The following is a 10,954-nucleotide window of genomic DNA, read 5'->3' as shown; positions in this document are numbered from 1 at the left end:
CAGCAGCTGTCAGACGTGTTTGCGTACAACTGGAGGACCGTGATACTTTTTGTTTTCCTCTCCTTGTGCTAATTTCGTTTATCCATTACAATGTATTGTGCACTGCAAAAACAATAATTCATTCTTAAACAAAACATTCCACTGGAATGCGTTCGGAAAGTTCTTGTGAAATTGTGTCGAAAGTACAAGTGTAATTCAAGGAGTTTTTAATTTAATTAGTTTTCATATTCATTGGTGAGTATTTCAGTAATAATCCTCATTATTTTAGCACCAGGAAGCAATTAGTTGGTAAGTTTAATGTTTGTGTTACTTGTTTTACGGGTACCTGCAGTTTCGTAACTATATTATGTCGGCTAGTGTAGGTATGCGTATGTTACTGAATTGGGACGTAAATAGTGTAATAACTGGTTTGAAGACGAGCCTTCCCAACGTCTGTGTTGTTCTACTATATTTGCACCGGATATGCACCGGCCAGATGGCATTGCATGAATATCCCTCAGTTTGCATGGTGACTAAAACTTACGTTAAGTGTAAGGTGGAGACCCAGGGACTCCATATTTCAAATGAAGAAAAAATATACTGATACTTATAAAAGTAATATATTTTTTATTTGGTAACATAATATGGTTAATATACTATTAATTAGAAACAACAGAAATGGAAACATTAATTAAAATTCATTTAAAAAATAAAATTTTCATGAAGTCGTAAAAATCACATAAAAATCGACATAGGCATTTTGTACCTCTTAAACTTAGAAAAAAAATTAACCAAAATTTTTTTTTCTCTCTAAATTATGTGGACATAACCGTCTTCTTGATAAATAATATGTAAAATGTTAGAAAAAAATTAACACGAAAAAACGTGCAATGGCTTAGTAACTACTACGAGCAGCACATTGCCTGCCAAACTTTTTCGAACAATACAAGCATTTTTTGTGAAATGAATTTCAAAATAAGCAGTCTTTCTTTTAATTCATCAAAACACATCATCAAAATACAAAATCATCAAAACAAATCTTTCGGGACGTAAGATGTAAAATCCTCTTCTTTTTCTTCATCGTCGCATTTTCTTCTAGAATTTCTTGCCAGTCCCTCATATCTGAGGCCTCATTTCCATCTAACGTATTGATAAATCATGTATTGTGACTGTTTGATGCTTTTTTGATCCACTCAAACCGTAAATAAACCATAATTTAAAAAAAAAAACATAATATCATAATAAAAATTTTTGTTACGCAAAGTGTATGGTGGAGTCCACGGGACTCCGCAAGTGTCAATTACTCAACTTTCTGTGATGCGCACGCAGACGACCTCTCGCCCCCGAGTTGGCCACGACACCAAAGGAAGCTACTCAAGCGCACAGCACTTTATTCGCGTATTGAAAAAAATTATGAACCAAAACAGTTTCACATGGAGTCCCTGGGACCTACCATGCAAATTGAGGGATATATTAATGAAAGAGAAACTTGATTTTGATATTTATATTTTAACAAAACAAGTAACAGGCCTTTGAAGGGTTTTGGAGGGAATATAAATAGTTATGTTAGCCTTATTTGCTATTATTTTTATAATAAGCAATGTTAAATAACTTATAAATCTTAACAGACATAAAATAAATCATACATAAGTTATTTCCAATAAGATAATGTATGAGATAATAGATTAAAAATATTAAAAAAACCTGATTATTTCAAGACTGATTATTTATTAGCTAAAAAAGGAGATCTGTAAAAAATATTTTATAAAGTTAATGCTGAAAAATTTTTATATGATTATTGTCAGTTCAAATAACATGTTTACACAGTAGATCCAAAATTTGTCATCTGATTTCTCGAGTTATTTTTTAAATTTTTTTTTTGTTAGGTTTGTCAATATTTTTACGGTTTCGAGTTAGATTGGAATCAGACATAATATCTAATGCAATGCAAACTTTTTAGCTACTTTGGGTGTCACAAACTATTTGGTGCTTACTACCTACCTATTTACTGGCTCAAAAATATGGATGATCATCATCGGGTCATGTAAAAATACATGTCATAGATATTTTGTATGGATATGGTCACATCGAGCTATGCATATCATCTTATTTACCTATTATGTGATAGCTGCTATTTTACAGCAAAAAATTTTTGTACATTTTTTAAACATTAACAACTACAAAGTACTAATTGTTGTATATCTCTGAAGCTATAAATAGTAAACTTTATGGTAGATCATTATGCACAGTTGAACCACTGTTAGAACATTATCAATGGGAAAACCCCATACTCTGTGTCTGTGTATAAATTAATGTGATAATTATTCTATTCTAATAAGTTGCAAGTTATAAATTTTCTTAATGAATGTTGAATAGTATTAAAGTATGAGTGATCATAGCAGCTAAATATATTATTTCATTAGAAAAACACAAGTAGGTACATACATTATTTCAAAAACATTTAATGATTCACATTAATTTAAAAATTATGAGTAATTAGTATATCTGTATTTAAACTCCATTATTTACTATCATAATCTTTTGCAGAATAAATATTTTTCTAAACAGCATTATTATCTTCGCTCCTAATTGCTAATTTTGAACTCATCAAATATTGATAATGACTAAAAAAGATTCTAAAAGTGCATCTTATCTGTTTGTATACTTAACAATCACTTGCCACAACCGTCACCTACATTACCGACAATGGGCATATAAATAAGTAAATAAATATTATATTATTTATAATACTGACGCATGTTTACTGGCAATACCAAGGTAATTGCCCTTAGGGTTATCACGGGTCTTTGCGGATGCAACTTTTTAGCACGGACAACTTTCCTTGGGTTGCTGTTGCTATATCTAAATAGAACTCAAAGGTGACTGACTGACATAGTGGTCAATCAACGCACAGCCCAAACCACTGGACGGATCGGGCTGAAATTTGGCATGCAGGTAGATGTTATGACGTAGACATCTGCTAAGAAAGGATTTTACGAAACTCCACGGGGTAAAACGGGATCCACGCGCACGAAGTCGCGGGCGGCCGCTAGTTGTAGGTATGTGGTAAAAGACTTTTCACGTGTAAAACTCATAAAAGTCATTTTATTTTGCAAGTACGCTTTTCAAAAGCACTTTTACACATCCCAGTATCTGCTTCGAGACAATAAATGATAGATCATGATGTGTACGTCCATCTACAAGGCGGACCGACGACTCGTAAAGGTAGCGGTGCGCTGGACGCAGGCCGCTACCAATCGATCAACATGGAAAGCATTGGGGGAGGCCTATGTTCAGCAGTGGACGTCCTATGGCTGAAATGATGATGATGATGATGAGGATGTATGTGTGTGTGTGTGTGTGTGAGAATTAAGCGAAATACCGAAAAATCGGACCTTCAAGACCCCTGTCCCCGCCGGCTCAAGAGTTATAGGCGCGGACTTTTGATATGTTCACCTCCTAACTGGTCTAAATAAAGTCACGAAGTCAGAAAGTGTGTTCCACACTTTCCTCTATAATACTTTATTGACTGGACTAGTGTTAGTTCTTACTCATAATTCTTTGTTAGAAAAGATAAGATAAACTAGAGAGCAGCCAGCATCGTCATATCACTGGATTGAAAGATTTTGATAAAGAACTGACACAACCAAAAAAATAAGCGAATGGTCAAAAAACCAACCACCTCAGTATTCCTAGGCATTTTGAACTTTCGCGTTCCATTTCAATTAAAATAGTAAGACACGGCTCAAGCAGACTGCTTGTGACCACGGCTGCAGCATCGCAGCCGAAACGTCAAGCCGTGAGTACATAATGTAACTCATTAATAAACGTCGCGTTAAGACCCGTGTCTTACTATTTTAATATTCCTAGGCAGATGCAGAACACATTATTTTACAAGTGACATATATGGACATCCGATAAAATGCCTTTCCTATTGACCAATAGATCAGAGTGTCAGTACTACCAATAGGAAAATGGACGCACTATAGTTCAGTCGGAAGACACTGGCATAATATCTTATTTACTTTGTAATAGGCACTATTTTGCGATAAATTTGCTGATCTGGGGTGCTCTCGGGTCTATTGTGGAGCTATCACAGTCCTTGATAACGATTTCACATCGTCATTACGTATAAAACGCCGGGATGTTTAGTAAACTAGTAATTCGTCGTGGGCACGCCATTATCATTCTAATATGTGGGCGGGAAAGACTGAAAATTGCACGAAAAAATTGTCTAGCGTAAAGGTGGTTTTCCAGTCAAAGCATCTTTTCATAAAAAAGAGCAAACGGCCTTGTTATAATAAGTAGGTCTCATAATCCCGTTGTCCCCCACCATTTTTTTCCCCACTGAAAGATGTCGATAAAAAATATATCGTTGGACAAACTTTTTTCCCAATGCCCGTCAGTAGGGCCAACACAAATGGTGAAAGACAATAAGAAAACACCCTCTATGTTATTGATAAAATTATACCTAGTACCTATGGCAACTATGTTTCAAGATATGATATATATGAATAGAGGTATCCGTGGCCGTGGGCTCCACTGATTGTTCTGTTCATTTCCATAAATCAGCTAGTGGTGCAAAGAGGCAAAGCATGTTTGTAAGATGGGGATAGCGGTGCGGGTTGTACAATAACTAAATGTCGATGTATAACTTTACTGCATTATTATCTGAATTGTACAATTGTTTGTTATCCTAAATAAAATAAAATAAAATAAATAAAATATGCCTAGATAATAATATTTTCTTGTAGGTTAAAGCCTAGGTTATTTGATAATCAAGTCAGAGTTTAGATATCAAAGATGCGGCATGTGACTCCCCTCCATGACCTTTGGATAATTGTTAACGGCCAGATAAAGTAGCTGTTTAATTAGTATATTTACGGAACTAGCTAATAGATCTCTAATTGTCTTAGTTTCGAAGTCCTACGAGGCTACAAGGACGTATTTAGGAATTTTTGGAACTGCATAAACGAAAATGGCATATAAATTCGTGGCACATAATTTGAAATTATTAATGTTTTTCATTTTACGGGGCAGTAGGAGAATACTTCGAACTAAAAAGGTAAGAAATATTATATCATTTACTAATTTGACCCAACCAGGAAATGAAATTGAGACCCAATCATTTCAAGGTGATTCAACCCTCCAAGTCACAATGGCATCGAGTCGTTGAAGACCTATAAAAGTTACTTTAAGTTTTTAGCTTTTTAATTTTAAGGTAACATTTTTATCTGAATTTTTCGCTATCGCTTCGCTTTTTAACGAATATCACCTAATAATTGCGTCTTTACATAATATGCGTTTGATAATGCCACAATAATGCGTAGTTTGGTGTGCTGCGAGCTGTGACTCAAAGTGACGTCATGGTGAACCTCTTTTTGAGTATTTTAATAATTATGGTAAATACCCTGATGACTTTAAATAAATATTTGCGTTTCTTGCGGGGCTTATGTTATGTAGGGTGGAGTTCAGAGAAGCCCTAAGTACAGGATTTAGTACTTCATTGAATTGCGGATCCCATAATCTTAATGTTATCGTTTATTTTTAAGCTAAAAGCGGTTTAAAATTTGGCTTTAAAAACCAGTTCCAATCTCCCAACGTAGTACCTACATGTCACCGTTTATTTTTTGAACCGTTGAACCGATGTCGCACTTTTGTATCTTTTGACAGTTTGATAAATTAGAAATTATTATTTACTTGCAAAGCAGGATTTTTGGCTAAGAATCACTATGGGTAGGTTTAGTTTTAACATTTTAACCCCTCAAAATAAAGTTATTTTCTTTCTTTCTTCCTTCAGTGCGTTTGTAACAAACTTGCTGAAGAAAGTATTTTATGAATTTAACTCGAACGTGATTCAGTAGAACCTTAGATATGTCGTCACGTGTCACGGTTTTCTAATGCATTGTACAGTCGACCACACTGTATTATACTTTTTTGTAGCAAAATAGCTCTATTACGACTACATAAAGATGCTGTGTTTAGTTTGATGTCATCTACAAAATGACTAACACTCGTATTCACAAACGATGCTTGCTTAAGCAGCAATGAAGTGAGTGAGTAAAAAGTGCAAGTGAAGCAGCAAATCGAACGCACAGCGTTGAAATCGAACGCACAGCGTTGAATAGAGCTTTGTGATTGGTCTGTGTGTGACACTGAGTGCGTCCACATGCCCTGTGAGATCTCATAGTAATGTTTGTGAATACGAACGCTACGGGCCTAACCGGTGAGGTCACCGGTCCGCTAACAATGCATCGGCGCCCGCGCATTCGACGTAGTTGTGACAAGCTGTTGCAATCTGATTTACGTTTGATATCAAGATATTATCCTGTCATTCGCCAAGTTGGGAACAGGATGGGAATAGTCCCGTATCAAGAGATTAACAAGATGTTGCCCGCGGGTTCGCTTCCATTAAATGGATCTACTTTTCACGATTTCATTCATGCTAACTTTGTACCCCCGTTTCTCCCCTTTTTGGGTGGAATTTAAAAAACGTTCAAGAAATGTATTGTTAGCATTAATTAAAACTGAATTTCATGTCACTAGCTTCAAAAATGATGGACTTCCATACATTTTTCATTCCCTTTTTCACCCCCCATAAGGGTTGAATCTCGAAAAATCAGTTCTAATCCCTTCGCTCGTCTAAGTACGTCATAAAAAGAGCTTCATAGATCCAAGGGTTTAATCTGGACGTTGAAAAGTCAGCGAGTCGCGACTCGATGTTGAGCTAATGAGTCAGAGATTTAAAATTAGTTTTCCTCAAACTACTATTTATTATATTTACTTAGGGACCTCTAAAAACTCTTGTGGGTCCTTATTTACGAGCAAATAATCTGAGGCATATCGCCAATAGGTCACGGCCATTTTGCAGTTTAATAACTACTTTCTTTTATCTTTCTCCGTTACTATCTTGTTATTTTGCTCCAGTGTTTGATGTTATATAAGTTTTATTATTTACCCTTCAATCAATATTTTATTATCTTGCATCGCTTCTTCTCGCACGGGCCCATTTATTGTCCCGAAGTAGTTTTTTTTATCCACAACGAGGAAGCTCTTGGCCTGTATCTCACCTGATGGTAAGTGACGATCAGGCCGAAGGTGGAAGCGAATTTCACCCGGAATCCTCAACCACGGAGGAACTGGTTATCTTACCTCTAACTGCCGGAACACAACAATGCTGTTAACATTGTTGTTTTAGTGACAGACTTAGGTAAGATGGTGGTAGCTAGCCAGGCGGACTTAGAACAAGCCCTACCACCAACCAAACCGAACAGAAAAATTTGCCCCTACTGGGAATCGAACCCGGGACCTCTGCGTCTGAAGCAGGTGGTCTTCACTAGACCACAGAGGCGGTTAAAGTTAGTGGTAGAGTTAAAGTACTAATACTGGGACGTGTAAAACTTCCTAGTATTGAAAAGCCTACTTACAAAATAAATGAATTGAAAAATGATATCGGACCTGCGTGGTGGACAGACGACCTAATTTATTGAAGCCATTGAAGTGTGTGCAGTGATCCGTTCATACTTATCCAATGTAACACCAAAAATCGATCATGGTCAGCTATGGACTTTTCCATTCTTATAAAGTAAACTAGCGGCCGCCCGCGATTTCGTACGCGTGGATCCCGTTTTACCCCCTTAGGGGTGGAGTTTCGTAAAATCCTTTTTTAGCGGATGCCTTTCAGTCCGATCCGTTCAGTGTTTTGAGCTGTGTGTTGATAGATCACTATGTCAGTCTGTCAGTCAGTCTGTCACCTACGGTTCTTCTAAAAACACCATTTTGTTAAGGTTTCCCTTGTGTTAGATACGCGTTATATTACAGATACCACTGGCCTATTTTCGACCGCAAAACTTTCTACAGACAGAGTGTCGATGACATTATCGTTGTAATTAATTTGCGATGCTTTATACGCTTGATCATTGAACTCACAAGTCGGGCCTACTGATAAAATTGAATAACAATTACTCGTATGTAGAGTGGAAAAGTTAGGAGCTTCGTAAATAGAGAAAAAAACCTAATCATGTCCATTCGATGAATTGACACGCGGTCAAACAAATACAGGATGCTGGTTAGTTTTTTGAGCGTCCGCAAGTTTTTTTTGACATTTTTAGGTCTAAATACAAGGAAGGAAGAATTTAAATCAAATTGAATAGTTTATTCAGTAACAGGGCCTACCTAATCCAGGGCACTTATACACGTCCTAAATACTCGTATAGCAAAAATACTAAATAACGTGGTGACTTACTACATTTGCATGACTACCTGTTTGAGTGTACCTAAGGAGAACGTTATTTTTAATTATTATCTTGTCCGATGATGGAAAACTTTAAGTTCCTGTCTTTCGAATAATGATTTGATGACTATCTGTTACTTACGCCCGTATTCACAAACATTATTATGAGGTCTCACAGTGCGCGTGGACGCACAGAGTGACACACGAACCAATCACAGAGCTCTATTCAACGCTGTGCGTTCGATTTGCTGCTTCACTTGAGCAAGCATCGTTTGTGAATACGGGAGTTAAATAAATTCCTAATAGGTCCGCCATACATGGACAGCTCGAGCAGTTAGCCAGTGAGTGATCAACATACAGTCATAGTGTAGTTTAATTATTTTTTTAATAAACGGGTCTTCCTTGCTGCTAACCGCCCGAAATAGTCACAACTGCTCGAGCGCGAGCGGTTCCGTAGAATACTGTAGTTTGCTATGCAGTCGCAGCTTGAAGCTGTCGTTACAAGTTGTTTCAAGTTGACCGTGTATTGCGGGTCATATGGCGGATGTACACTATGCGGCCAATTGGCCAAGTCAAAGCGCTAGCCCGCAGACCGAAGTATGGGTGACGCACGCGAGAAGAGAGGAGAAAGTAACCGAGATGGTGTTCACACTATTATTAGTGTACCTACATCCGCCAATAGGTTATCGGAGGTTTCAACACGTGAAGCAGGCCTCGCTAAGCTCTTGTTGGTTTACAGGTTAAATCGCATGGTGACGTCATGGCAGGCGGCGGCGCGTGGTCGCGGCGCGTGGCGGGTCGCGCGCGCACGCTACGGGGGCTGGTGCGCGACACGCAACGCGCGTTGCACGACGTGGCAGACATCCTGCACTATGGTGGGTACAAGCACAGAATAATAATAAGTACTACGTACAAAAGTTTTACTTCGCGAAGGTATTTAAAAAAATTAATGCTCAATGTCATTTACAATATGGTGTAATTTAGCCTGTCTCAAGAGTCAAGCACCATTTTGTTGACAAACGTCAGTGATCGGCACTGCGCCGAAGCTAGGGCTGACTTCGGTAAGATGATGTGACGTGGGTGCCAAACTACGGAAAATGGCGGAGGAAATACATGATTTAGCATGAATTATCATGAATAATATAAACTACTTATTTTCCTCTCAGTGTCTTAAGGCAACTTAAAAGTACATTCTGTGTTTTTATTATTATTTAGGCAGTTAAATACTGCACAGTATTTCGTACACCATTTTCTTTATTTTCTTCCATCATACACAAGAATACGCGTGCGTGAGTCAATGTTCGCTCGTATGTGAGGCCTTGTCGAATAGTATCCTGTAGGTGGGGCCATCGTGCGTGTTTTGTTTTCGATGTAAACTCGCGGAGATGAAGAGGCCTGGTACAAGATTGACTTACTTGACTTAAGGTCCTATGTCCCCTAGATGGGGCACAGGGCGTCCACAACAGTCCTCCATCCCGTTCGGTCTTGAGCTTCTCGCTTGATCTCGCTCCAGGTCTTGCCGATTTTCTTCGACTCGTCTGCTACAGTGCGCCGCCAAGTTTGCTTGGGGCGACCACGTTTGCGTCTTCCTTGGGGGTTCCATTCCAGAGCCTGCTTAGGGATGTGATCGGGGTCCCTTCGGAGAGTGTGGGCAATCCAGTTCCACTTGCGGCGCTTGATCTGCTGGTCGATTGGAATTTCGTGGCTGAGTTTACAATAGCTCGACGTCGGTACAAGTCGGGTACAAGATTACCCTTTTGTAATGATGTCCACTGCTGGACAAAGGTCTCCCCTAAGGATTTCTACAACGACCGGTCTTGCTCTGCTCACATCCAATTGTTTCTCCGAGAAACTTTCTCGAGACCTTCAGATTGTCATTGTCAGTCCACCAAGTGTCACCTGTCTCACTATGTTACGATTTGTCACGCAGCGCTGCAAAGAAGAACAGATGATTGGAAGTTTTAGATCAGTTTTAGAGCACATTGTTGTACCTGGTGTGAATTCATCATCATCATCTCAGCCATAAGACGTCCACTGCTGAACATAGGCCTCCCCCAATGCTTTTCATGCTGCCCGGTTGGTAGTGGCCTGTGTCCAGCGCCTTTATGATGTGAATTAGTCTGAACATAATATACAGTTCTGTTAAGTTAATTATTATCAACCTTTAATATCTTTATTGCGATCATAATGTAAAGTTATTAGGAACCAAAAAGATACCGTGAATAACCAGATATAGGATCGTTAATACTCGTATATGCACTTTCTTCTTGATATTGAATCTACGACGCTTTTAACATGCACACTTTCCCATCTAGATCCAGAAATCCTAACAGCAGTGCAAGAGATCGGGCAGCTCTCCAGCCGGTTGACAGCGCTGGTAGTGCTCGGAACAACAGCAGAGGCGCGGGCGCGGCTGCTGCACTGCTTGCTGGGCAGACGACTGCTGCCGGATCGACCCCCCATTGGATGCAGATGGGTAAGTCAAACAGCATTACAGCAGTGCCAGAAATCGGGCAGCTCAAGATCCTGGCAAGACAGGAGTTGCAGCGGTGGAAACGAGAGGTGGATATAGACCCATGCACATGAGTGAGTCCTATAGCAATCTTCGATGATGATCTTCAATGATCGAACTTGCTGGGAAGACAACTGCTGCCGGATAGACCTCCCATTGGATGCAGATGGGTAATTCCTAAAGTCTTCACTGGTTGGGTCTTATTGGCGGTCAATCTGTAGATGCTTGGT

General features: G+C 38.8%; 1 long non-coding RNA gene across 1 annotated transcript; it reads left to right on the top strand.

Moving 5' to 3' along the window:
• LOC135084302 (uncharacterized) lies at positions 1-10,682 on the top strand. The gene is made up of 3 exons (XR_010259812.1): positions 1-234; positions 8,952-9,087; positions 10,528-10,682. It is a non-coding gene; the product is annotated as an uncharacterized LOC135084302 (long non-coding RNA).
• The last annotated feature ends 272 nt before the right edge of the window (positions 10,683-10,954 follow it).

The sequence above is a fragment of the Ostrinia nubilalis genome, chromosome 25 (genome assembly GCF_963855985.1).
Source record: "Ostrinia nubilalis chromosome 25, ilOstNubi1.1, whole genome shotgun sequence".
NCBI lineage: Eukaryota > Metazoa > Arthropoda > Insecta > Lepidoptera > Crambidae > Ostrinia > Ostrinia nubilalis.
The sequence above is the reverse complement of the archived record's forward strand: the minus strand, read 5'-3'. Positions and strand labels throughout refer to the sequence as shown.